The 25,364-nt window shown below is 48.6% G+C and overlaps 1 protein-coding gene across 8 annotated transcripts in view; it reads right to left on the reverse strand.

Annotated features, from left to right (window-relative positions):
- AGFG1 (ArfGAP with FG repeats 1) overlaps window positions 1-25,364 on the reverse strand; it is a 559,380-nt gene that overhangs the window by 410,691 nt on the left and 123,325 nt on the right. The gene's annotated exons all lie outside the window — the stretch shown is intronic.

The following is a 25,364-nucleotide window of genomic DNA, read 5'->3' on the forward strand; positions in this document are numbered from 1 at the left end:
GCAACATATTCACTTTTGTGTGTCTGACCACCAACTACCATGGAGCTTTTCTGTGATCTTTGGACCGTCTTTTCCAGTTTGTATCTGGAGCCGCAGCATGGAACCTTCCCCCTCTGTTTTTCACCACAAAATGTATTTGGATGAATTATTCGTAGAGGTATAGTTTTTCTACCTCTAGCTTCTTCTGTCTTTTCTAACGTCAGAAACCATATCTCAGGCAGTTTATGCAATCGAATTTGCAAAACACAGCAATCAGTGTCTCCACAGCCTTCACGTGCATCTCCCAATCACCTTCCCGAACAGCATATACCAAGTTTTTCACTAGAGCTATCATGTGTAAAACATTTCCACAGTACTTGCTAAGTTCTGATTTTTTTCCAATCTTAGACAAACTCTTTGTACTTGGTTTCCTGATATTGAACTGAATGTATTGAACCTTGCCTGGCCTTCCCTTATGTCTTCTGAATGAAGTGGACCCTGTACCTTGTTCACTTCTGAGATAAGATATGAAACATTTCATTTGTAATTCTTGCTCCAGAAAGCATTCCAACGCAATGTTTCTTTAGCCTCAGATATGATGAGCATACCTTGTAACAAGATAACGTGAGTTCCGCTCAATACTGACTGGACAGTTTTTTTCCCCAAAGTTTCGGCCTCAATAAGTGCGTCATCTATGCCACATCCACTAAGATAACTGCCGGAACACCACAACGCAACTTTAGCCACGTGAAAAACGCCCATCATAGGATATAGATCATCAAATTGTACTGGACTTCTCATAAAAATGTCAGCTACAATACAGAAAACAACTTTATCGCAGAAAATTGGCAGGATAGGCTGATCTTCAAGCTGAGCTTGCACATTATGGAAATGTTTTTAGAGCTGTGTATACTGTTGCGTAGTTTGTGACCGGAGATGGTATTACTGGTAAAAACCCAACCTTCTTCAGTGGGATGGTATTTTGGGAGATTAGAGCATGAATCCCAGCCCACGGAGGAACTGGCTTTTCTTCAACCTTCAGTCCACACCGATTTAGTCATAAGATAAATTAAGTTAAATCAGCTTTGCGGACCGCAGAATCCGATAGAAGATCAATGTCCTAAGCCACGTTGAAACTTTATGGTAGACTGGGACATGTTGATGGCATGTAGTGGTTTTGCACACGTAGGCAAGGCAGTTAGGTTATACGTTTGTAGCTTTATTTGTTTATGCGTACAGGTGACACAGTTTGTATTCCAGCAGCTACTTCATTGGTACAGTCTTGAAAAAGCACCATGGCAGTATCATGAGAGCTGGATGTTCCAGACAAAGATTAGCGGTCTTCAAAATTAGCAAGAGCAGCAATTGTAAATCCTTTCCTGGTAAAGTGACTTGGAAGTGGTGTAAATCACCAGATTTTACAGCATGAGCTACTAACCAGTTCCTGCTCTGTACTGTCAGTATAACTTTTTGATACACCAATCCTATTAATTGGAGGGACTAGCTGTCTGCTTTTGCACATGTCATAGATTGTGTGGGCAGTCCTCATGTAGCGGAGTTTACTTATTGCCTTGATGTAATTCATAAAATAGGATTTGAAAAAAACAGTACATTTGCACAGCATAAGCCTGTCGGTTCATGGAATGGTCTTAAACGTCTTTGCTGATATCTTCAAAGCCATCATCAATGTTGTCCTCTTCTTTCCCAAACTTAAAAACTTTAGTTTGTAACAGTTTTGCTTTGCTGATATTGAAGGATGATGTATAAAAATGTTAGGACAACATCATTCTTGTTGGCTCCCATGATTTGAAGAGTTCTGGGGCATCACAAAATTTGCTATTAAGTCCTAAATAGTTCAGGACGTTACTTACAATGGTTCCTGCTGATTTTACTGCATCCTGTGATCGTATTTTGGCAGCAATGACTTCAGGAGTCACAATAGCTGAGAACACTATACGTGGCTCATTTTTTTGGTTAGACGGACCAAAACAAATTTCGTCTTTTGTACATTCTAACCAGACAAGTCTTAATTTCATTATTATGGATCAATACAGTTTCATCAATGTTGACCATTATTTCTCTGATCTCACGGAGTGTAAACCCATAGCCAGCTCCCGAGTGGCTTTAAAACTTCATTTGCTTTTTCATAGAGTGCTAACTTAGCTGAAGGCTGGGGATTACATTGCTGCTGAGAGCTAATTGTATGTTCATATTTTCAAATGTATGCACGCATGCAGTTCGAGTGGGCATACAAATTCGCTGCAAATACTTTCACCTCACTGTTAAGATCAGCTACTTGACTGAAAACTCAATTTTGGCAGAAATTAGCTGCAGATAAAAACATGTTTGCCCTTTGAGACTCACATACTCTGTACTTTGTTCTTTCATCAATCCATTTGGCCCTTGTTCCGGCTAAACTACAGATAACACACTGAAGATCCTCTGCTTTCGGATCATGGTTTGGAGGTGGATGAGGGGTAGCCATCGATCTTCTAAGTTGATGGGCATTGGGTTTGGTTGTTGTTGCTTCTTTTCCAGACGACTCCGATTCTTGTTGTGATTCACTGGTTTCTGCTATTTTTTTACTTATTTTTTCCATTGAATACAATTTGTACCACTTGGTTTTACAATAATTACATAGTTGATCCTCTTCTCCCATCAGTTTCAATCTTTTGTGAACTTCGTCTTGCTGTATTTCTGCAGCATCCTGTATTCTCTTCTGTTCAGACATAGTGGATGTTAGCTTTCCTTTCAGATTAGTTTTGCAAATAACACATTTTTCATTATTGAAGGAGTACTTAGATTTTGTAGTTAGCAACACTCTGTCAGGAGGTAAAGATGCTCTCCTACCACCTGCTTGCTCATGTTTAAAAATGTGAATCAACGGAAAACCTAAAACAAACACAATATTAAAATAAATTACCGATATGATAACTAAAAGTCATCATTATAGAACCCCCATCTTGGAAGATGGCAGAAGGATTGCTTTGAGGAGTTATTTTCTGTCTCTATAAGACTACTTGACCCCCAAAACCTATGTTTTGACACCAAAATGAAGTATATAGGTCTCATGGTTCCCGAAATATCATCACGGCAACACATACGCTATTTTGAAAAATTGCAGCCAGAAAAAAATAAGCCAAATTAACAAAGTCTACCCAAGCTAAATTACTTCTCTAATGATACAAAATCAAACACAAATAAAAGATGAAAATCTCTGAACAACATTTTTCTTTTTTTTTTACCTCGATACATCAAGGGGCCAGGACCATAGGATTATGCAGCAGGAAATTATTAAGCAAGTTTTTTTTAATTACGTGCCAAAATACAAATTATGTGGCATACTCTGTAGGTATCATTTTCATCCATTTGAGCTAAAAACAACTTTTTTTGTGAAATCTGAAACTTATGTGGCACAAATGGTAAATCTATAATCATTCAGTAAACTCTGCATCCACACTAACAATAGGCAGCAATCAGTGCCCACTGAAGTGGCACTTTGAAAGCTATCTACCCCAAAATAAGCAAGCAACATAAAGAAGTATATAACGGATAATGTATTATATTGTCCTACATTGCCATCTTCGGGTCCTAGTGACATTTCCAAGTCATCAGGCTTTCGGCTTGTGGATTATGTGGCGAGCATAACTGCCTTGGTGGAAATAATGGCTCATATTACTGTTCCCATTACATATTACCCCTGAATATACATATAGTCTTTATGCAGATGTGCAGAGTGTAATATGCTATTACCATTTGCTGGAAAATGGCCCTCTCTGAACGGTCACTGCAAACGTTTTGCCTTCCTCCTATGTTTCTGACCTTTTTGTTGGTTTTAGGACTCTGAGCACTTTACCACTGCTGACCACTGCTAAAGTGCATGTTCTACAATGATGTCTGCTGTCTCAGGGATTCGCCTTTAACATGAGCTCAGTCCTGCACGTCAGATTGAAGAATTGTTTTCGTAGCTCTAGAGACTTGCCAAGACTGCATGTGTGCATTGGACACTGCAGCAGCCTCTCCTATGGGGTTATCAATTTCCCTGCGCGAGATACAGTTTTAGTGATCGGTGGTTCACATGACAATGGGGAAGGTCGGGGATTGCGTAATGCAGGGGTTGCTTATAATGATTGCAATTACACAGTTCAGAAAAGCAAGTCCCAGGAATCGAATAGTTTCTTACCTGTCGGAGTAGTTGTGCAGCTTGAAGATCCTTCTGGATTCACTATGCTGTGCATTATTCCGCGGTCTGGTGGTTGGGTCCGGATTCGTAGCCTTTCTTTTGTTTTTTGTTTTTTTTTTGTAGCCCAAGTGGGCGTCGATGTCGATGTCCCACAATTTGGTGCACCTCTCGTGACGTCGTCCTGCTTCCTGCGGAAGTTCGACCTCGGGGCGCCATCTTCGGATTTTTTTTTTCGAACCCTAGGTCATTTACCGTATTTCTTCTCAATTTTATCCTTTCTCACATTTCTTTTAAAAACCTCTTTGTTCTCCATTCTGTCTTTCCCCCCTCTACTCCATCCTCATCTTTCTGGCGGAGGTGGGAGGGTTCGCTAGTGAATCCAGAAAGATCTTCAAGCTGCAAAACTACACCGACAGGTAAGAAACTTCGTTTTGCAGCGTGAATCTTTCTGGATTCACTATGCTGTGCATCGATTTTGTAGCGGTTTGTCACTTTTGTGGCGGCTGGGTGGAAGATGAGCGTTGGTCGTTGAATATATGTTGAAGCACCTTTTGTCCTACTTGTGCTTCCTTGTTCATTTGTATATCCACGCAGTAGTGCTTAGTGAACATGTGCACTGAAGCCCATGTTGCCGCCAGGCATATGTCTTGAATGGGTGTGTTTGCCAGAAAAGCAATTGTTGCTCCTTTCTTCCTTGTGGAGTGGGCCCGTGCCCTTTCTGGTAGTTCTTGCCCTGCCTGTTTGTGGCAGAACTGTATTGTGAGTGCGATCCATCGCGCGATGGTGCCCTTTGTTACAGGCCTACCCAGGAAGCTGGTTGCGAAGGACACAAAAAACTGGTTTACCTGTGCTCCTTGGTTCTCTCAATGTAGTGCATCACCGCCCTTCTAGCGTCCAGAGTGTGCAGTGCCCTTTCTGTGCCTGTGGTAGGGTTCTGAAAGAAGCTTGGTATTAGTATTGTCTGGTTCATATGAAATGCCGACACCACCTTCGGCATGAAGTGTGGGTCTGTTCTCATTACAACTCTGTCCTTGTGTATCTGGATGTAGGGCTCTTGCAGTGTTAGCGCTTGCAGCTCGCTTACTCTGGCAGCGAGGTTATTGCCACCAGATAGGCTGTCTTCATTGTTAGCATTTGAAGGGAGGCCTTGTGAATGGGTTCAAAGGGCGCTTTCATAAGTTCCGTTAGGACTAAGTTGAGGTTCCACGCTGGCGGCGGCATCCTTTTTGGTGGCGCTATCCTTTTTGCCCCCGTCAGGAACCTCTTTACAACTCTTGATGTAAAGAAACTTTCACCCGTCTCACATCGTGTGTAGGCAACAATGGCTGCGAGGTGTACCCTTAGTGAGGATGAACATAGTTTAGCCTTTAGTAGGTGCGTGAGGTATCTTAGCACCGTTGATTCCCTTGTCATCTTATTTTGCAGTTTATGTCTCCTGCACCAATGTGTGTACCTCTTCCATTTTCCCCATAGCATTTCCGTGTCGTCGGTCTCCTTGCTTCCCGGAGCACTCGCATAGTGCTTTGAGGTAGCCTAAGGTGTGCAAACTATGTCTTCAGGAGCCATGCCGCTAGGCTGAGGCTCTCTGGCTCTTCGTGTAGAACCTCTCCGTTCTGCATAGAGAGTAAGTCCTTTCTTTTGGTGAACTTGTGTGGTGGTCCCTGTGCCATCTCCACTATTTGTGAGTACCAGGTCTGTCTTGCCCACTGTGGTGCCACTAGGATCAGTGTCATGTTGCTGGTCCTGCACTTGTTGAGTACCCTGTGTATCAGTGGTATTGGTGGAAAAGCGTAGGCAAATGTTTTTGACCAGCTTATCCATAGGGCATTCCCCTTGGATTGGTTTTCTGGTTGTCTGGATGCGAAGCTTGGGCATTTTGCATTCTGGTGTGTTGCAAACAGGTCTATTGTCGGTGTACCCCACCTTCTGAATAGCCTTTGCGCTTCCTGTCCATTAGCTCCCACTCGTGGGACGCCAAAGTCTGCCTGCTGAGCCAGTCTGCTTCCACACTGTCCTTCCCCGGTAGGTGAATGGCCAGCAGGTCTATTTTGAGTGGGATGGCCCATCTCCAAATCTCCAGCGCCAGGTTGGATAGGGGAAATGACTGTGTTCCTCCCTGCTTGTTGATGTAGAACATCGTTGTTGTATTGTCTGTTTGTATCAAGACCTTTTGGCTGTACAGTTTTTACTGGAAGGCTTTCAGGGCTAGGAATACTGTCTTCAACTCCAGGTAGTTGATGTGTCTGACCGCATCCGCTGGAGTCCACAGACCCCTCACTTTGAACTTGTCCATATGTGCTCCCCATCCTATCTGAGATGCGTCTGTGGTGATGGTCACCGTTGGGTTTGGTGGTGTCAAGGGTTATGTTCTCCCAGTTCCACCATGCTATCTATTCTTGCACCGCGTGCGTTAAAACCACTAGATCCTCCCAACTTCCGCTTGCCTGTGACCATTGCTGTTGCAGCCATTCCTGCAAAGGCCTCATGTGTAGGCGTACATTGGGAACTAGGTGAATGCATGACGCCATCATCCCCATGATCTTGCTCGCTATTCTCACTGTCAGAGCTTGGCCCTTCTGGTAGAGGCGCATCTCCTTCAGCAGGGTCAGTGTTCTCTTGTCGCTGGGCATCACGGTTCTCTGTAGGGTGTTGATCTTTGCCCCCAGGAAGATCTTCACCTGTTCTGGTTTCATAGAGGATTTCCCCCAGTGTATTGAGAAACCCAGCTTCGTTAGTGTGTTCGTGACCCGCTGTGCGTGTTCCTCGCACTTTTCGCGTGAACTTGCCTTTATTAGCCAGTCGTCGAGGTAAGGGTATACATGAATACCTTCCCTCCGCAGGTACGCTGCCACTGCCGCCAGGCATTTTGTGAAAACCCTTGGTGCGGACTTTAGCCCGAATGCTAAGGCTGTGAATTGGTAGTGTTCCTTGCCAATGGCGAACCTTAGCAGACCTTTGTGCTGCCTGTTCATTGGGATGTGCAGGTAGGCGCCTTTGAGATCCACGGTGGACATGAAGTCTCCGTCTCTCATTTGCTGGAGTACTTCTTGTAGGGACGTCATTTTGAATTTTTGCGTCCTTACGTACTTGTTTAGGAACCGTAGATACAGGATGGGCCTTAGTGTTCCGTCCACCTTTGGTACCAGGAAGTAGTTTGAGTACACTCCCTTGTTCCTTTCCTTGAAAGGTACTGGCTCTATGGCATCCTTTTGGAGTAGTTCTTGTGCTTCTTCTACGAGTTGCACTAGCTCCTGTCCCGAGTGCTCCCTCCTCTTTGCTTATCTGTTTGTGGTTTCCTTTCCAACTCTATACAGTATCCGAACTGTATGATGTTCAGTATCCATTTGTCTTATCTTTTTCCATTCTTGAAGGAAACGTCTCAGTCTGCCGCCTACTGGTGTTGCATGTTCGTTGGCATTTGGTCTGTGTAACCCTCTCGTCTTTGATCTTTTGTTCTCCACCCTCGGAGGGTTTTTGTGGGTGTGCACTCTTTCCCGTGTGAAGTCACTTTGAGGTGGGTTGGTCTCCCCCTCTGCGTCTCTAGCCTCGTCCGTTCCCCCTGCTCCGAAAGGACTGGCCCCGAGGCTGGTACTGCCAGTGTTGTTTCTGCTGGGCCTGCTGCCCTGGATTGTCGCCCCGATGGCCCTGCTGGAATGTTTGGTGTGACGTTCCCGGCTGGTTTCCTCCTCTTCCGTAAGGTCTCCGTGTCAGGGTACCTCTTCTCATTCCTCTGAATTGCAGGGCCCCCATGGACCTTGCTGTTTCGTTCTTTTTGAGCTGGGTGAGTTTTTCATCCACCGGTGCCCCGAACAGCGTCTCTCCGTTGAAAGGGGTGTTCAGGATGTTGTTCTGAACTTCCTGCTTGAAACCTGAAATCCTGAGCCAGGCTTGCCTTCTTTCTGTTATTCCAATTGCCATCAGCCTGCTTGATGTTTCTGCTCCATCCAACGCCGTTTTAAGGCAAGAGTTAGCTATATTCTTTCCCTCCTCCACTAGGTGCGCAGCTCTTTGTTGGTATTGCTCGGGGAGGTGCTTCATCAGTTCCCCCATTTCTTCCCAGTGTTGGTACTGGTGCCTGTTCAGTAGGGCATTGGAGTTCGCCATGCACCAGTGCATTGCCACGTTTCTCTCTATTTTTCTCTCCGTCAGGTCCATCCTCCTGCTTTCCTTGTCTGGAGGTGGTCCAGAGGTTGCTGGGACATTTGCTCTCTTCCTGGCAGTAGATGCAATGATAGAATCTGCTGTGACGCAGCCTTTTATGTATGGAGGGTCCTGGGAGGAGTGTTTATATTTTCTTCCGTCCTAGGAGTGATGGACCGGCATGTTGCTGGGTCCTTGAACGCCTCGTTCCCCTGGTTCATGACACTCTGGAGCATGGGGAGGAACTGGCTCCTAGTTTGGATAGGGAGCAGTGTCTCCAGTAAAAAATCTGCTTTAGGCTTTTCTTCCTCCAGTTTAACACCAAAAGCTGCAGCCGCGCTTTTGACTACCATGTTGTAAGCCCCTATGTCATCTGGCGGCGAAGGCCTCGAAGGGTAAGTCTTCACAGGCTCTTCTGGATTTTCGGCGTCGAGGTCCTGCCACTCCAGGTACTGCGTCGTAGACTGCTTCGAGCCGTAGTTCGATTGTTGTACCTCATATTCTTCACCCTCATAGTAAAGGTGTTCTTCTTCCTCTCCAGGAGTCTTCGACAGTTCTTCTGCGTCGAACTCCTCCTGTTCCTCGACCTAGACGATGATGGACGGTGGTTTCATAGGGATAGTGAATTTTTTCATCTTCTCGTCGAACTCCCTTTTCCTTTGAAGGATGCTCCCCATCTCTGCTTCGAGCCTTCTCTTTTTCTTCTCCATTTCAGAGGCGTGTTCGACGTCGAGTGCCGGTCTTTTCGACGGAGCTTGTGTCGACGCGACTTTATCTTTCGAAGTCGAACGCCCACTTTCTTAGCCTTGCTTCGACGACCTTTGCCTTTCGGCGGTCTTCGGCACCTGGGAGTCCTTCTCGAAGGATCCGCCGGTCCTTTCGTCCTTGGATCCACTCGCAGTCGTCGAAATTTTCGGCGCCGGTGTCCCTTTCGAGGACTTTGACTCTGTTTTTCGAGAGTCTGACTGTTTTTCGGGGTCCTGTCGAGGGTTTAGTGCTCGACGTCTCTCCTACCTTGTCAGACGTTTTCTTATCGGTCTCTGCGACCGTGAAGTCATCAGGTCCTTCGGCGACGTTGTCTTCATCTTCGGTGGAGAGGCCCAGTTCGTACAGTGTTGGGGCCTTCCCCTTGCCACCCATGTTGTAGTTGGCTCTCCTCTGTCTCTCTCTCACCCGGAGCGTCTTCGGTGTAAAGGCCGAACAGGCGTTGCAGTCCTTGCTCTCGTGGTCAACTGGCAGGCAAAGGTTGCAGACCAGATGTTGGTCCTTCTGCACGTATTTGTGTTGACAGTTACGGCAGAATTTAAAAGGTGTTTTGTCCATTCCTGCGCTCAGTGTCCCTGAGTGCGCATTCTCCGTTGGACGTCGAAGATCTCGAAGATCTCGAGGTTCTCCTCCTTCTTCGTCGTCCCGGCTTGTTGCTCTTCCTTTCTGTAGTCTTCCTCAACTTCTTCGATGAAACTCATGCTTTTTCTTCTTTCTTCGCCCAAAAACTCTGAAGCTTCACGGTTACGATCCAGACCCAACGGCGGAAAAAAAAATCCGAAGATGGCGCCCCGAGGTGGGACTTCCGCAGGAAGCAGGACGACGTCACGAGAGGTGCACCAAATGGTGGGACGTCGACGCCCACCTGGGCTACAAAAAAAAAAAAAAAAAAGACAAAAGAAAGACTACGAATCCGGACCCAACCACCAGACCGCGGAATAATGCACAGCATAGTGAGTCCAGAAAGATTCACGCTGCAAAACTGTAGCGGCATTCATCCACTATATGAACCAAGACCTCTCTTAGACAATACACGGAAGCAATGGGAGGGGTGGACATTGTAGCTACAGTGCACGTGGTATGCGGACACCAGGAGGGAGCGAAAGGAATGCAAACGGGCGGGAGCAAAGGGAATGCGTACAACGGGAGGGGGCGGGAGCATGGTGAACACGGACAAGGGGAGGGGGCGGGAGGAAAGAAAAACATAACAGGAAATTCAAAAATAAGCCGAGACAAAAGAAAAAGTAGTGCAGATACCAAAACATATGGCCCGTATCGAATGGATCCATACAGCAGGGGCAAACACCAGGGCAGAAATAAAACAGCCCCAAGGGGGGACAAAACGATTGTATTTAGAAAGGCGGACTAAGTAGCCAATCACAATGGGTGGGCGTGTGGTGGGTGTCTTGTAACTTCCCAAAGACATTACAGCATGCCTCGCAGAGCAACGCATGCACGCTGCCTCTAGACTCGACCTAAAAAGAATTAAGCAGATCTGCAGTATAACACTCTTGACACCCCCCTCCCCTCCCCCCCAGATGAGATTAACCCCTACGACACTGGATGGCACTTACTTATATTGGTATGTATCATTACATTTTCTTGAAGACTTTTTGTTTTGTTGCCTCTCACGAATGTATAACTGTCTCTATTGTGCAACCAATGGCAGCTGGTCATAAGAGTTGGGAAACTGTTCTATTCCTTATATACAGTGACTTTTTAGGTAGTGCAGCATTGAGGTCCCTGGCTGCTATAATCTGAACAGTCAAAGTTGGATTTAACCCATTTCCCTTAGTGCTTTAAATCTGTGTTTTCTAAGTTAAGTAAGACCTTTGACCCTGCGGGCAGGCAGGTCGCTCCCCCCGCCACCACACGGCTGCCAGCTGCTCTGTGCCTCGTAATCTTGTGGCTTCCATTCCATTCTGATTTTCACTGCCTGTTCATTTTTGTGCCCACGTCCTGTCTAGCCAACAAATCCTTTATTTTTTCCTCAGGTCCTGTGCCGGTGCCCACCGGCTGCTGCTCGCCACATTCCCGCTGTTTTTTCCTGCTCTTCCCGCCGCTGCGTCCCTGCGGCCCCGCCCCCCTGCGTTCCCATTGGCCACCCCGCTCCCGCCTCCCAGCTGCCCCTCCCTCCCTCTCCCCCTCTTATGGGGGCCGTGCAGTGAAGGAGCGACCTTTGACCCTGCGTGCAGGCAGGTCGCTCCCCCCGCCACCACACGGCTGCCAGCTGCTCTGTGCCTCGTAATCTTGTGGCTTCCATTCCATTCTGATTTTCGCTGCCTGTTCATTTTTGTGCCCACCTCCTGTCTGGCCTACTAATCCTTTATTTTTTCCTCAGGTCCTGTGCCAGTGCCCACCGGCTGCTGCTCGCCGCATTCCCGCAGTTTTTTCCCGCTCCTGCCGCTGCGGCCCCGCCCCCTGCGTTCCCATTGGCCACCCCGCTCCCGCCTCCCAGCTGCTCCTCCCTCCCTCCCTCTTATGGAGACTGTGCCGCCAGCGTGCCAAAGGCAAGCCCGTCTGCGCCCGGACCACGCCCATCGCCAGAACCCCTGGCCCACGCGCAAGCCACGACGCTAGACTCCGATACGACACCAGCACTCTCCTCGCACTCAACGCCGGCCGAAACCACCGCTGCCTCCAGGCCACCCCAAAACGCGCTCACGGACCTTTCTCCTGCCGCACCTGCAACTTCACCTGCTACAGATCCACCAAACCTCCAAGGACCGGACCCAACCACCTCCGCTGCATACTCAAACACCCTCTCTGCACGCAAACATGCCGTCGAGCTCTGGGACCTGCTCGACACCTCCGACCCACACGTTGCCTTCCTAACCGAGACCTGGTGGAACGACTCCTCGGCGCCCGACATCGCCATAGCCATCCCGGACGGCTACAAGATCACCAGTAGGGATCGCGACAATGGAATTGGAGGCGGCTTAGCCATCGTCCACAAGTCCACCCTCAAGGTCTACACCCATGCAGACAACACCCTCAACACCGCCGAAAACCTGCACTTCCGAATCCACACCGACCCCAACACCACACTCAGAGGAACACTCATCTACAGATCCCCCGGACCCCGTGCTCAGTTCAGCAACTCCATCGCCGACCTCGCCAGCACCCACGCACTCGCCTCCACGGACTACATCCTCCTCGGGGACCTGAACTTCCACCTCGAGAACAACAATGACGCCAACTCCGCCACCCTGATAGACAACCTGGCCAACCTCGGCCTCAGACAGCTCCTCACCGGACCCAGTCACTCCACTGGCCACACGCTTGACCCAGTCTTCTCCACAAGCACCCACGTTGCCCTCAACCACGCCACTGAACTCCACTGGACCGACCACCGTTGCATCCATTTCACCTTCAAGAAACCAACCACGCACCACCGCACCCAACAGCTGCCTCGCCGCTGCTGGAGCAAAGTCACGGAAGATCAGCTGACCACCACCCTCGTCCAGAACCCACCCACCGACCCAGACATCGCCGCCCACAACCTCAGACAGTGGATCGACGACTGCGCCAATACCCTCGCCCCACTCAAGAACCCCTCCAACAGCCACACCAGCAAGAAAGCATCCTGGTTCACCTAAGAGCTCCAGACCTCCAAACGTACATGCCGGAAACTAGAGAAGAAATGGCTCCACGATATTAAACCGGACAGCCACGCAGCCCACAAGGACGCCACCCGCAGACATCAACTCATCAGAGCAGCCAAGAGATCCTGCTTCAAAGCCCGCCTGGACAACAACGCACACGACAGCAAAGAGCTTTTCAGCATAGTGAAGGAACTCTCCAACCCAAGCTCCAACACCAACGACATCCAACCCTCACAAGAGCTGTGCGACTCACTGGCCACCTTCTTCCACCGCAAGATCGCTGACATCCACGACAGCTTCAACAATACGACCGCCCCGACTACGGCTGATTCCACCTCCCCAGCGAACACCACCTGCACCAACCGCCTGACCTCCTGGTCCTTCGTCAACGACAACGAGACACACAAGGTCATGAACTTCATCCACTCAGGACCTCCGTCAGACCCCTGCCCACACCATGTATTCAACAAAGCAGACGCAACCATCGCACCTCAACTACGGAAGGTCATCAACATCTCCTTCGAGACAGCGACATTCCCGGAAAACTGGAAGCACGCCGAAATCAACTCCCTCCTCAAAAAGCCCAAGGCGGACCCCAAGGACCTTAAGAACTTCCGGCCCATCTCCCTGCTCCCTTTCCCGGCAAAGGTCATCGAGAAAATCATCAACATACAAATGACCCGCCACCTGGAGGACAACAACACCCTAGACCCGTCTCAGTCCGAATTCAGATGAAACCACAGCACCGAGACAGCCCTCATCGCCGCCACAGACGACATCAGATGACAGCTAGACAACGGCGAAACATCAGCTCTCATCCTCCTGGACCTATCATCCGCCTTCGACGCTGTCTGCCACCGTACACTAATGACTCGCCTCCAAAGAGCCGGAATCCAGGAGAAGGCCCTGGACTGGACTATGTCCTTCCTCACCGGCAGAACCCAGAGAGTCCGCCTCCCACCTTTCTGATCCGAAGCCACCAACATCATCTGCGGCGTACCCCAGGGCTCATCCCTCAGCCCGACCGTGTTCAACGTCTACATGGCCCCCCCTCGCACAAGTGGCCCGCCAGCACCACCTGAACATCATCTCCTACGCCGACGACACCCAGCTCATCCTCTCCCTCACCAAAGACCCGCACACCGCCAAGACCAACCTCCACGAGGGAATGAAGGCCGTCGCCGAATGGATGAGGAGCAGCCGTCTGAAACTGAACTCAGACAAGACGGAAGCCCTCATCCTCAGCCCCACCCCCTCTGCCTGGGACGACTCCTGGTGGCCGACCTCACTGGGTACAGCACCGACACCCACGGACCACGCACGCAACCTAGGATTCATCCTCAACTCTTCCCTCTCCATGTCGAAGCAGGTCAACGCCGTCTCCTCCTCCTGCTACAACACCCTCCGCATGCTCCGCAGGATCTACAAGTGGATCCCGACTGAAACTAGAAAAACGGTGACCCAAGCCCTCGTCAGCAGCAGGCTGGACCACGGCAACGCACTCTACGCAAGGATCCCGGCCAAACACCTACGACGATTGCAACGCATCCAAAACGCCTCCGCCCGACTGATCCTCAACATCCCTCGCCGCAGCCACATCACCCCCCACCTGAGAGACCTACTTTGGCTCCCCGTCAACAAGAGGATCACATTCAAGCTCCTCATCCACGCACACAAGGCACTCCACAACACCGGACCAGCCTACCTGAACAGCAGACTCAGCTTCTACACCCCCACCCGCCAGCTCCACTCCGCCAGCCTCGCCCTCACCGCCGTCCCCCGCATCCAACGAGCGACCTTTGGTGGCAGGTCCTTCTCCTTCCTCGCCGCCAAGACCTGGAACACCCTCCCTACCCACCAGAGGCAGACCCAAGACCTGCTCACCTTCAGAAAACACCTCAAGACCTGGCTCTTCGAGCAGTAGAAGCACCCCCTCCCCTCAGCGCCTTGAGACCCTCAAGGGTAAGTAGTGTGCTCTACAAGTGACTGATTGATTGATTGAGTTAGTAAACAGAGTCTTAAGTCATTCTGCGCCCCTCGGTCAATGTGTATTTGTAGTTCTGCTTCTATTTTTGTGAAATGTTCCAGTTTTTGGTTTTAAAAACCTGGTAATTTTACAATTACCAGGTTCAATTTCGGACTGTGTAAACGTGGTCATGGAGATTGACTTTACTCTATGAGGTGGATTTAAGCCTCGCCTAGGGAAGAAATAGAAAAGTCTCAATTTGTGAACCAGTATACTGTGAAGACAATCTCTCAACTTGAAATGTATAGAGTATGTTTCCAGCCGTGCGAGTGGAGGCTCAGATTTAACAACTATCCCAGTTCTGTGTGATGTAAGAGATGTGACCCATGCTTTTGTTTTTGTGTTTTGGCTGTGAGTGGTCATCAGAGGTCAGGGGCAGAGCATGGCTTGACACAGTAGCACCCTCCCTCTGTTTCTGATGGTGCATCTGGGGTGGCAGAGATGCGCTCTACTATGTTGCATCACAGATTTCTCAGGAGATTACCGGAGGTGTGGAGGTATTCTACTTTCTCAGGCTTCCTAGAAGAACTCTATATCTAAAAGCTGGCAGGGGTGAAGAGGAAGAATGGCTTGTGAGATAATGCTGGTGGTCCAATGGCAATGGGTGGTTGGAGGAGGGCTTAGAAATCTGTTGTTGGATATATGTTAACACCCAGACTTCAAAATAGGCAGGAAGACGGGCTTGTCTGTATTTTATGTGACAGAATTGTGTCTGTGCGTTTGTTCGATTATAATGAAGGGCATTTATAGTAGTGAACAAAACCGAGTTCTTTTTTTTTTTTTTGTCCTCCTACTCAGCCCATTAGGAACGGCCCAGGCTTTGGAGAGAGAAAAGAGTGTAACACCGCCTCAGTACACTGGATTTGTAAACTTTATCAACGGACAAGCTTACCGGTGCTTCCTTTACTCAAACACTGGCCGAAGGCAATATCCACTGAGGGGCCCATTGCTCAGCCCAAAAAGCGATAGCAACTCATCCATCCCCTACATTTAGGGAAGAGGAAATCTGTCTAAGCAGGAAGGGCAATGTAATCCTTGGACAGGGGAAAAGAAAAAAAAAAGAAAAAAAAAAAAACACCCCTATCTCCATTTCATAAGTTTCCAAAATTCTTGCTTCTTCTTACTTCCTGGTCTTGTAAGGTCCATCTTGGATATCTTTAAGAGAGAAGCCTGCCAGTCTAGGAATTCTGGAGGTTTAGGGTCTTTCCATTTGATACAAATCTCTCTTCTTGCTATTAGAATGGAGTAGAATAGCAGATTCCTGGGTGGGCCGACCAGGTTGGGTATTAACCCAAAGAAAATCAAGGGTAAGTCAAAAGTAATAGATATCCCTAATGAACTGGACAGCACTTTCCCCACTTGGTACCAGAAGCTCGATAAGAGAGGGCAAGTCAAAAACATGTGGACGTCTGAAGCAGCCTCTTCTCCACATCTAGCACAGCACACTGGAGGACCTTCTGCGAATTTAGTTAGCCTCTGTGGTGAAAAGTAGGCTCTATGGATCGTAAAGATGTGATTCCTTCTTAACCAAGCAGGTTTTACAATATCCCACAGTGTCTTACAGGAATTAAGCCATAACAGCTCGAGGTCAACCTGTGAAATGCAGCTATTCCACAATGAAGATGGGAGTTTAAAAACTCCATCGATCTCGTCAAGGATAGTACGATACCAAAATCCAGCCTCTTTTCTAAATGGAGGTTTCTGCATGGCCTGTGTCTCCATCTGTGTAACCCTACCTAAGATGTAATTGCTCCTAATAGCATAGTTTGTGGTGGCCCAGCTAGAAAGTTGGAGATATTTGAACCTAGAGAGAGAAGAACCAGTGTTTTCCCGGAGGACCTCCCAGGGGATCAGTGAGCCTTCCACAAAAAGTTCACCCCACCTCGCTATGCCAGCTGCCCTCAATGGTAAGGACAAACTGTCTTTTAGGCACTCTGGTGTCCCAGGAGAGTCCCAGATTGGAGCTAAGCTGGAGAAATACCCCATCTTCATTGTGGCACGCATTTTGACCCAAGTTTTTAGCAGACCCCATAATACCTTTAATCTGACTTTTTTTTTAAACTTGGGATCTCCATATTTAAGAAGAAAGCCGTCTTCAGAAAGGCCGCCCACTCTTAGCATGGACAGGAACATCAAGCCCATACCGCTACTTTTTGGCCTCTTTAGTAGCATCCGCGAGTGGGCAAGTTGAAAGGCCCAAGCATATATTTGCAGGTCTGGAGCAGCCAGGCCGCCCTTCTCTCTACGTCTTCTTATTTTCTTCCAGGCGATCCTAGACCCCCGAGAAGCCCAAATAAAAGTATTGAGTTCACTCTGTATTTTTGCAAGAAGAGCACTCTCAAAAAATAAGGGAATAGAATCAAAAAGAAAAGTAAACCTTGGTAAGATTGACATTTTGATCAGATTGACCCGACCCAACATAAACAGAGGTAGGTTGGCCCAGTTTTTCAATAATTTTCGGCTTTCTTTTATGATTAATAGTAAATTGTGAGAGGGAATCTTATCGATTTCATGAAGAACATGGATACCAAGATATCTTATATCAGTTTTTAAGGAAGGAAGGTGAGAATCTACGTGCATATTCCAGGTCATAATTTCGGTCTTCAAAGTGTTGATCTTATAGCCTGAAACCGACCCAAATTTCTGGGCAAGCTCGATGACAGCTGGAAACGCCATGTTCAAGTTTGCTGTCAAAATGAGGATGTCATCGGCATATAATGCCACTTTCCTTTCCCACTCTCCATATTTAAATGGAGACAGCCTGGTATCGTCTCGCAACATCTGTGCGAAGGGTTCAATATATAAATTAAATAGTAAGGGGGAAAGAGGGCCTCCTTGGCGCGTGCCCCTTGTTATCGCAAGGGATTTTGTGAGGGAACCGTTAACCAGAATATTAGCCGATGGATTACAGTATATGAGAGAGATGACTCGTCTAAATTTATCACCTAATCTGAATTTGGCCAAGACCTCCGACATAAATAGCCAGTTGACCCTGTCGAAGGCCTTCTCCGCATCCAGTGTCATCCCTGCCAAGGGGAGAGACCATGCTGAGGCCATGTCGATGGCTCCTATAAAATCATAGGTTACATCTGACAGGTGACGGCCCTTAACAAAACCCTTTTGGTCTGGATGTAATAATTCACCTGCGACTCCTCCAAGCCTACTGGCCATAATGGACACAAAGATCTTATAATCGGCGTTCAAAATTGAGATTGGCCTATAAGATTCGCAACTTGAGGCAGATTTCCCCGGCTTCAATATCAATGATATTGTTGCTTTATTCCAAGAGGGAGGGAGAGGAATACCTTCTTGTAAGATTTCATTAAACAAGATAGTCAGAAGTGGAGCAATCTCTTTAGCCAAACATATATATATTTCCGAAGGAAGGCCATCCGGCCCGACTGCTTTCCCCTTTTTTGAGCTCATTATAGCCCTAAATACCTCGTCATAGGTGATTGGTGTATCTATTTTTGTTTGTTGGCCTGAGTTTAACTTAGGAAGATTTATACTATTTAACAAGGACTGAGCTTTAGCAGGGTCAGAATTTCCCTCTTCCCTGTATAAATCTGAGAAGGAATAAAATTGTGCTTTAATATCCTCATCAGAGGTGTACGATACCCTGCATTTAGTAACTGAGCTGATGTAGTTCCTTGCCCGGTCTGATCTAATTTTCCAGGCAAGAAGTTTCCCAGCACCTTCCCCGTACTCAAAATGGGCGATCTTACTAGCTTCCCATCTTTGTAATAGTCTAGAGCTGAGAACAGACTCCAGGTCCCCCTTCAGGGACCATAGAGTCTCTTGAGCAGCCTCGATACTATCTCGATCGCCCAGATCAATTACTACTTGGATTGCTTTGATCTTACTCTCAATATCCGCAATGTCCGCCTTGTACCTCTTTGATCTATAAGAGGAGATACTTGTCATATGTCCCCTCAAATAGGCCTTAAGAGCCTCCCATATAGTTACCGTTGGAGCAGTTTGGGCATTTCTAACTAAGAACAGTTCCGTTTCTTTTTGAAGGTCCACTATTGTCTCTTCCAGCATAAGAAGAGCACGGTCCATTGACCATGTCCTCTCTACTGGGGGTGCCGGTTTGTTAATGAATAGGCTAACCGCAGAATGGTCAGAGAGGTGAGACGGAAGATAAGAAATATCCCCCACCCAACTTTTTATTGATTGACTCACTAGAATAAAATCAATCCTAGATTTGTGCCTGTATTTGTAGTTGCAAAAAGAGTACTCTCGTTTAGAGCCAGCCTTTATCCTCCATATATCCAAGTAACCCATTTGTTTCATAAAATCGATAAGACATGTTCTAGTTTTATGGGATGTAGGTGCCCTGTACTGTGAGGTCTTATCTAACAGGGGATTCAATATCATGTTAAAATCTCCTGCCAATCCTCTCAGCTGCCATCCGAGTCCGCAGGGGCACCCGTCAGGGCTGCCCACTGTCCCCATTACTGTTTTCGCTGGCCATGGAGCCGCTGGCTGCGATTCTCAGGACACACGGGCTGGAGTGGGGAATCCCGTTGGCGGATGGTATACATGTGGTGTCGCTGTATGCAGATGATCTGCTACTCTACGTCAGGGACATGACTGCCATCCCCGCCTCCCTCACTGACATATTCCACACCTTCGAGAGAATGTCGGGCCTGAGAGTTAATTGGGCCAAATCAGGGGCATATCCCTTCGGCCCGGACACGCCTGAATGCGACATCCGGCTGGGAGGGGACAGACTGCAATGGCATCCCACCACCTTCCGCTACCTAGGGATACGGATCTACAGAACCCCGGTTGATATTCTGGAGGGAAACCTCTGTCGAGCGATTGCTTCTGTCCGAGCACAAATCGGCTTCTGGAACACTTTGCCCCTTAACGTGCCTAGCCGCGTGGCCCTGTCCAAAATGATTGTACTGCCTCGCCTACTCTACTATTTCGCGAACATGCCTCTGTATGTCCCTACCAAGCTCTTCCGAGAATTAGAGGTGCTGCTGCGCAGCCTCATCTGGAATAAGGGGCGACCGCGAGTGGCGCTGGCTAAACTATACATGCCCACGGATTCCGGAGGGCTGGCAGTCCCCAATCTGGAATTGTATTATCTTGCGGCACAAATGCAGTGGGTGGCGGGATGGCTGAGCGGCAGGCAGCTTGAGGACACTGCCTCACACACCGCTGCCTGGTCACGCACACAAATTAATACGCTGTTTCACCCAATAACCCGCACGGCCTGCCCTTCCCAGATCTACTTAGCAGTGGCGCGCAGATGTTTCCTGAGGTGCCTACGTCTCACACGCGCAACAACGCCCTACGCCCCGAGCTTACCGCTCTTGGGTATGCCTGGCCCGACAGGGCCGCTCACAGAGGCCCACTTGGCTAGCTGGGAACAGGCGGGGGTAGACACGCTGAGCGATCTGTATGCAGATGGCGATCTGCTCACGTTCGCAAACCTGGCTGACGACACGACTCTCCCGGCGGGCCAGTTCCTCCTACACGCCTCCCTCTTGCACACACTCACCGCTTCCTGGGGAGACTTGGCAGCAGAGCCTCCGGTGCATACCTTTATACAATACCTACATGTAATGGGGAATGGCGCACACATCGTGCACTGGCTGGCGCAGGCGCTGCAGGCGCACTCGCAACCATCCACATCAACGCTAAGAGAACGCTGGACGGCAGATAGGGGAAGAGACTGGACAGATAAGGAATGGGCGCTGATATTGGCCGGCCCGACCACAGTCCCGCGCAATCCCAGATTCAAAATTATACAATACTACATATTGCAGCGCGCATACCTCACGCCCGACAAAATCAACAGATACTTTGCGCGGACAGATGCGACCTGCCAGCGATGCTTGCTGCCGGGAGCGGACCTCTTACACATGCTTTGGCACTGCCCTACTCTACAGCCATACTGGGACGACGTACTAACACTGCTCGCGCGTGGCGCCGACGGACAACTCCCGCGCACATGGGAAGCAAGCATACTAGGGCTCTATAGGCGAACGAAAGACAACAAAGTACAGGCACGCTTTTGGGACATGGGCCTTATAACGGCCAAGCGCTTGCTCACCAAGCATTGGAAGGCAACCGCCCCCCCACACATCCGACATTGGAGGGCCTCCTTTACCAACTGGGCGCAGGCAGAAAGCGCGGTGCTTCTTCGTGAAGAGACTGCAGGGCTCCGGAAGTTCCCCATCGCCCAGCTTTGGGACAACCTTCTTGCAGCGTTCCAGAGGGCCTGCCAGGACAGAGGGATAACTTGAATCTCTGGGGCTTGCCACTCCCCCCACTAGTGGGGGGGCGGCGGCCCTAGACCTACTGCCCTCTCACCGGCCCTCTTCCCCCCCCCCCCCCCTCTGGCCTGCGGCTCCCCGCGCACGCTGCGCGGTCCCACTGGGCTCCGCTTGGCGGAAGATGGCCCCCCTGCTCGATCGCAGAATGATCTCCTCCTCCCTCCTCCCCCCCCTTCCCCTTACCTGAGTTTACGACCCTAACCTTGACACCCCTTTATTGCTGCACATACATGGGGAGTAGTTTACATATGGGTCAAGTTCCCAGATCGAATACTCATTTCACCACGGATACCTAACGATGGCTGCGGCGCGCGGCGCCCCCGGGGGGCTGCCCTCCCTAGCGAGCCCCCGCTTACAAAAGACAAGGTGTTGCAGACACGAGCTCCCCGCCTTGGGCGGATGCGCCCGGAGAACACGGCAAACGCTTGACCTAGGCGCACTCTGTGCCATGCCGGATTTGCGCCGACACTTGGCGGCTGGGGAGGCGCGGTGCTGGTGGGACGGGTGCGCACCGCGTAGCACACTCATAACCATGAGCTACGAAACTGCACACTAGACTCGCCGGGCCTACACACCGTCAGATATGCCGACGTGAGCTATACCGCAGCATCTTTGTCGCGCTTCAGCCTGCACTATGAGCACGACGCTGACCCTAAGCTGCCCGGAGGCCTTTCCACTTGGGATACTAGGGATGTCCTGTGAGAATCCAGATCAAGGCCTAGGTAGCCACCGGCACAGCCGCGGAGTGGGCTGAACCACAGCGCCATCCTCTATTGTTGACAACACACATCAGGGACACCACAAAACTACACCCGAAAAAGGAAAGAACCCCATGTACCAGATGTTTTGACACTGTACGCGTCTCGTTCCTGTATACACGTTAACCTGCACAACGCCGCCGGACCCCCGGGTTGCCGGCTGAATAGCTGTGTTTCACCATCAGGAAACGTGCGCTTTCACTGAATCGCCGCCTGGACGGTGACCGTACTTTGTAAGATGAAGCAACTGCACATAATAAAGGTTTTTTCACAAAAAAATAAATAAATAAATAAATAAATAAATCTCCTGCCAAAATAGCTGGGCTAGAAAACGCTATTAAAGCAGATGTCATGCTGTTAAAAGGTAAAGGGTCATCCTGATTTGGACCATAATAACCAGCAATTGTTATTCTTACATCCTTTACTTGACACTCTGCTATGGCCCATCTACCCCCTGGGTCCACAACTTTAGAAAGAAGTGTTGCATGGGCCGATTTTTTGAACAATATAGCCACACCCCTGGTGTTAACTGATTGAGTGGTACAAACAGCAAAGTCCAACCAGCCCAACCTCTTAACCAAAACAGATAATTCTGACTCAGTTAAATGCGTCTCCTGCAATATAATGATCCGCGCGCTACTATCCCGTAAATATTGAAAAATCCGATGCCTCCTGGAATTAGTGCGCAGGCCATTAACATTCCAGGAGAGAATATCTAAACTATTCATATTACCGGGTCATCCTCATCATGCAAAGAAAATCCTCTTAACTGGAGACCCCACACAGAACTTATCATAATTCTAGCTCCAAAGAAAAAAAAACAAAAAGGAGTATAATAAAGAGAATGAGGACTTTTTTTTCTCCCTTTTTTCCCAATGCAACACCCACCCCAATCACCCCCCAGTGCCCTGAACCCAAGCCCTACCACCCCTGACCACCCACCCGTGGAAACCCTTGCCCCAAGAATCTGGACCTGGTCCAGAATTCGGCACCTCGGCTGCATAGTGCAAAGCACTCGACTGTATTGAGCATCATGCCTATACTATACCTTTATCTTTTTTTTTTTTTGTCATCCAGAGAGCCAAGGAAGTAAAGGAAAAGACCCTTTTTTTTTTTTTTAGTTACCTTCCCCAGAGCTGTTGAAGAAGCACATCCGTTGCCTCCACAGATCTAAGATTGTACATTTTATTGTTGTACATCACTCTCAAGGCAGCAGGAAACTTCAACTGGGCCACAGCACCTAGCTTACGGAAGTCTTCCAGTCTTTTGCCTAACTCCCATTGTCTTTCAAGAGTAACTTTTGAAAGGTCTGATCTAATCAGAAAAGTGAAGCCTTTAGCTGAGAGTGATTTCTGTTTGAGAGCCAGAGTTAATAACTTCTCCTTAAGGGTGTATGTCATGAAATTAATTAGAATTTTCCTGGGCTTCTGTCTTTGTGGGGATTTACGAAATGGGTCTCTATGGATCCTTTGTATATCCCGCAATAACTCCTCTTCCGATATATCTGGACCCAGAGCTTCTTTTAAAAGGGAAACAATAAACTGCTTGATATCGCCCCCTTCTCTTTCCTCCGGAACATTAAGAAGTCGGAGGTTGTTCCTTCTACTATTGTTTTCCAGGGCCTCCATTCTCTCAGCTTGGATAGCTTCACTAGCTTTTAAGAACTCTATTTTATCCTCAGCTTGTTGAAGACTCGAGGTTAAATTTGTGACATTACTTTCTAGTGTTGCCGTTCTAGTATTTAGAAGATCAATTTTTGTCTCCAGAAACTCACAAAAACTCCTAATCTCCAACTGATTAGCAGTTGAGGCCTGAAAACCTAATTTAATGTCCTGAGAAAGTGCTCTCAGCATTTGCCCAACGGAGTACTCTTGATGTTCATCTATTGGGGGCAGAGGGGGCTCCCCACTGGGAAAGGACACGATTGTACCATTTTGCAAGTCGGTTATATCGGATATAGCAGTTGTAGCGTCCCCGCACTGAGACTTAACCCCCTGTTGAGATTGCGAGGGTTCCCCAAGAGCCTGGTCATTCTGAGAAGAACAACTTGGTAGTTCCGAGGAGCATAGGACAGGGAGGTCTAAGGAATCCTGCATTGAGCTAGTGCAAGAAGTTGGACTTTTAGGAAGTGCCAAAATCTGAGGTAATACCTTAAAATAGGACCTCAAGGATGGTGTAATTTTGAGAGCCCCCCCCAGTTGGCTTCTTCGCTTCTGTTTTAAGGTCCGTACCTTACAGGCCACTGGGGTAACTGCTAGTACAGAAGGTACAGCAGGTGCAGAAGATACTGGTTCCGTAGGATAAGTGGCGTCTGAGAGGACTTCTGAGCTATCCGTCTTAAACTGGCCAGATGACTTACTTGTAGAACCCGTCTTCTGCTGTGGTTTCCAAACAGTGGCTTCAGTAGCAACAGTGGTAACGATGTTTTTGAGAGGTTTAACTACACTCCTTTTCACCCCCTTCCTTCTATTTTTAGGGTCTTGTTTATCCTGGGCAACCACCTGCCTGCCCTGGCGTTTAGAACTTCGGGTGGCACAGGCAGTCTGAACTTGTTTAACATTTGCCGTTCCCCCTAATGGGCTTACCACCTTGCACACTTTGTCCTCAGTAACCAGCAGCTGCTCAGCCGCCTTTGGGTAGCTTCCTGTGTCTCCCTCCAGGATGATGCCTCTCACGAAAGCCGAGTTGAGCGTCCAATCCTGCGTCCGACCTCGCGTAAAACACTGCAGTCCGCTCCTCGCTCTCCGAAGCTCCTGTGACGCCCGAATCCAGCGAGGAACGCCAGGGAGAATCAAACGCTGCAGCGAAAGCCCGGACGGGAATCCGCACATTGATGGAGTGCGGGGGCTGAACGCCACGGTGCAAACAACGGCGGCGACTACAGTAGCAGTAACCCTCCCTAGGGCAAGAAGGTAAGAAAAACAAATCGCTTCGGGCTCTCAACCTCACAGTTCAACGTATAGGCATCGTGTTGGTTCAGTTATGCCGAGCGCCAGGCATCACACAGATTCAGGTGCCGCGACCGCTAACTCGTGGCCGCCATGTTTCCAAGCCGACACCAACAAAACCGAGTTCTTAGCCAGTGATAAAACTCCTCATAACTAGTAGCATATGCCAAAGAAAACAATGCTTGGACGTCTGACAGAACATGCTTTTTCAGCATGTAATATACGCATTGCATCCAAACAGTGTTTCTATTGGTTACAAATCTTTTTTTGAATTGTATGGGCATGAGTGCTGACAATCTTTCCTCTGCTGAATCGATATGGTTTCTTCTACAGTACTGGTCAGATAGCCTCCTCCTGTCTCAAATCTGTACACTTCAACAATCCCAGATAAAAGAATAGAAAAATTTAAAACACTGTATGGTCAACATGGTTGATATAGGTCACTAGTAGATGGCCAATTAATTCTAGGATTTTCCATTCCAATCAAGTGTACGTGTCCAAGAGTACCAAACTATCCTTTGTCTTTGAATTAAGTAGCTGATCCTAATCAGTTTTTTTTAATTTGCGCTGAGTCCTTTAGTTGCGCAATTATAATGGGAAAAATAAAACTACAGATTTCGGAGTGCTAAGAATAAAACCAGTTCTGAAAAAGCTGTCCATGCCTAGT

The sequence above is a fragment of the Triturus cristatus genome, chromosome 11 (assembly GCF_964204655.1).
Source record: "Triturus cristatus chromosome 11, aTriCri1.1, whole genome shotgun sequence".
Classification (NCBI taxonomy): Eukaryota; Metazoa; Chordata; class Amphibia; order Caudata; family Salamandridae; genus Triturus; species Triturus cristatus.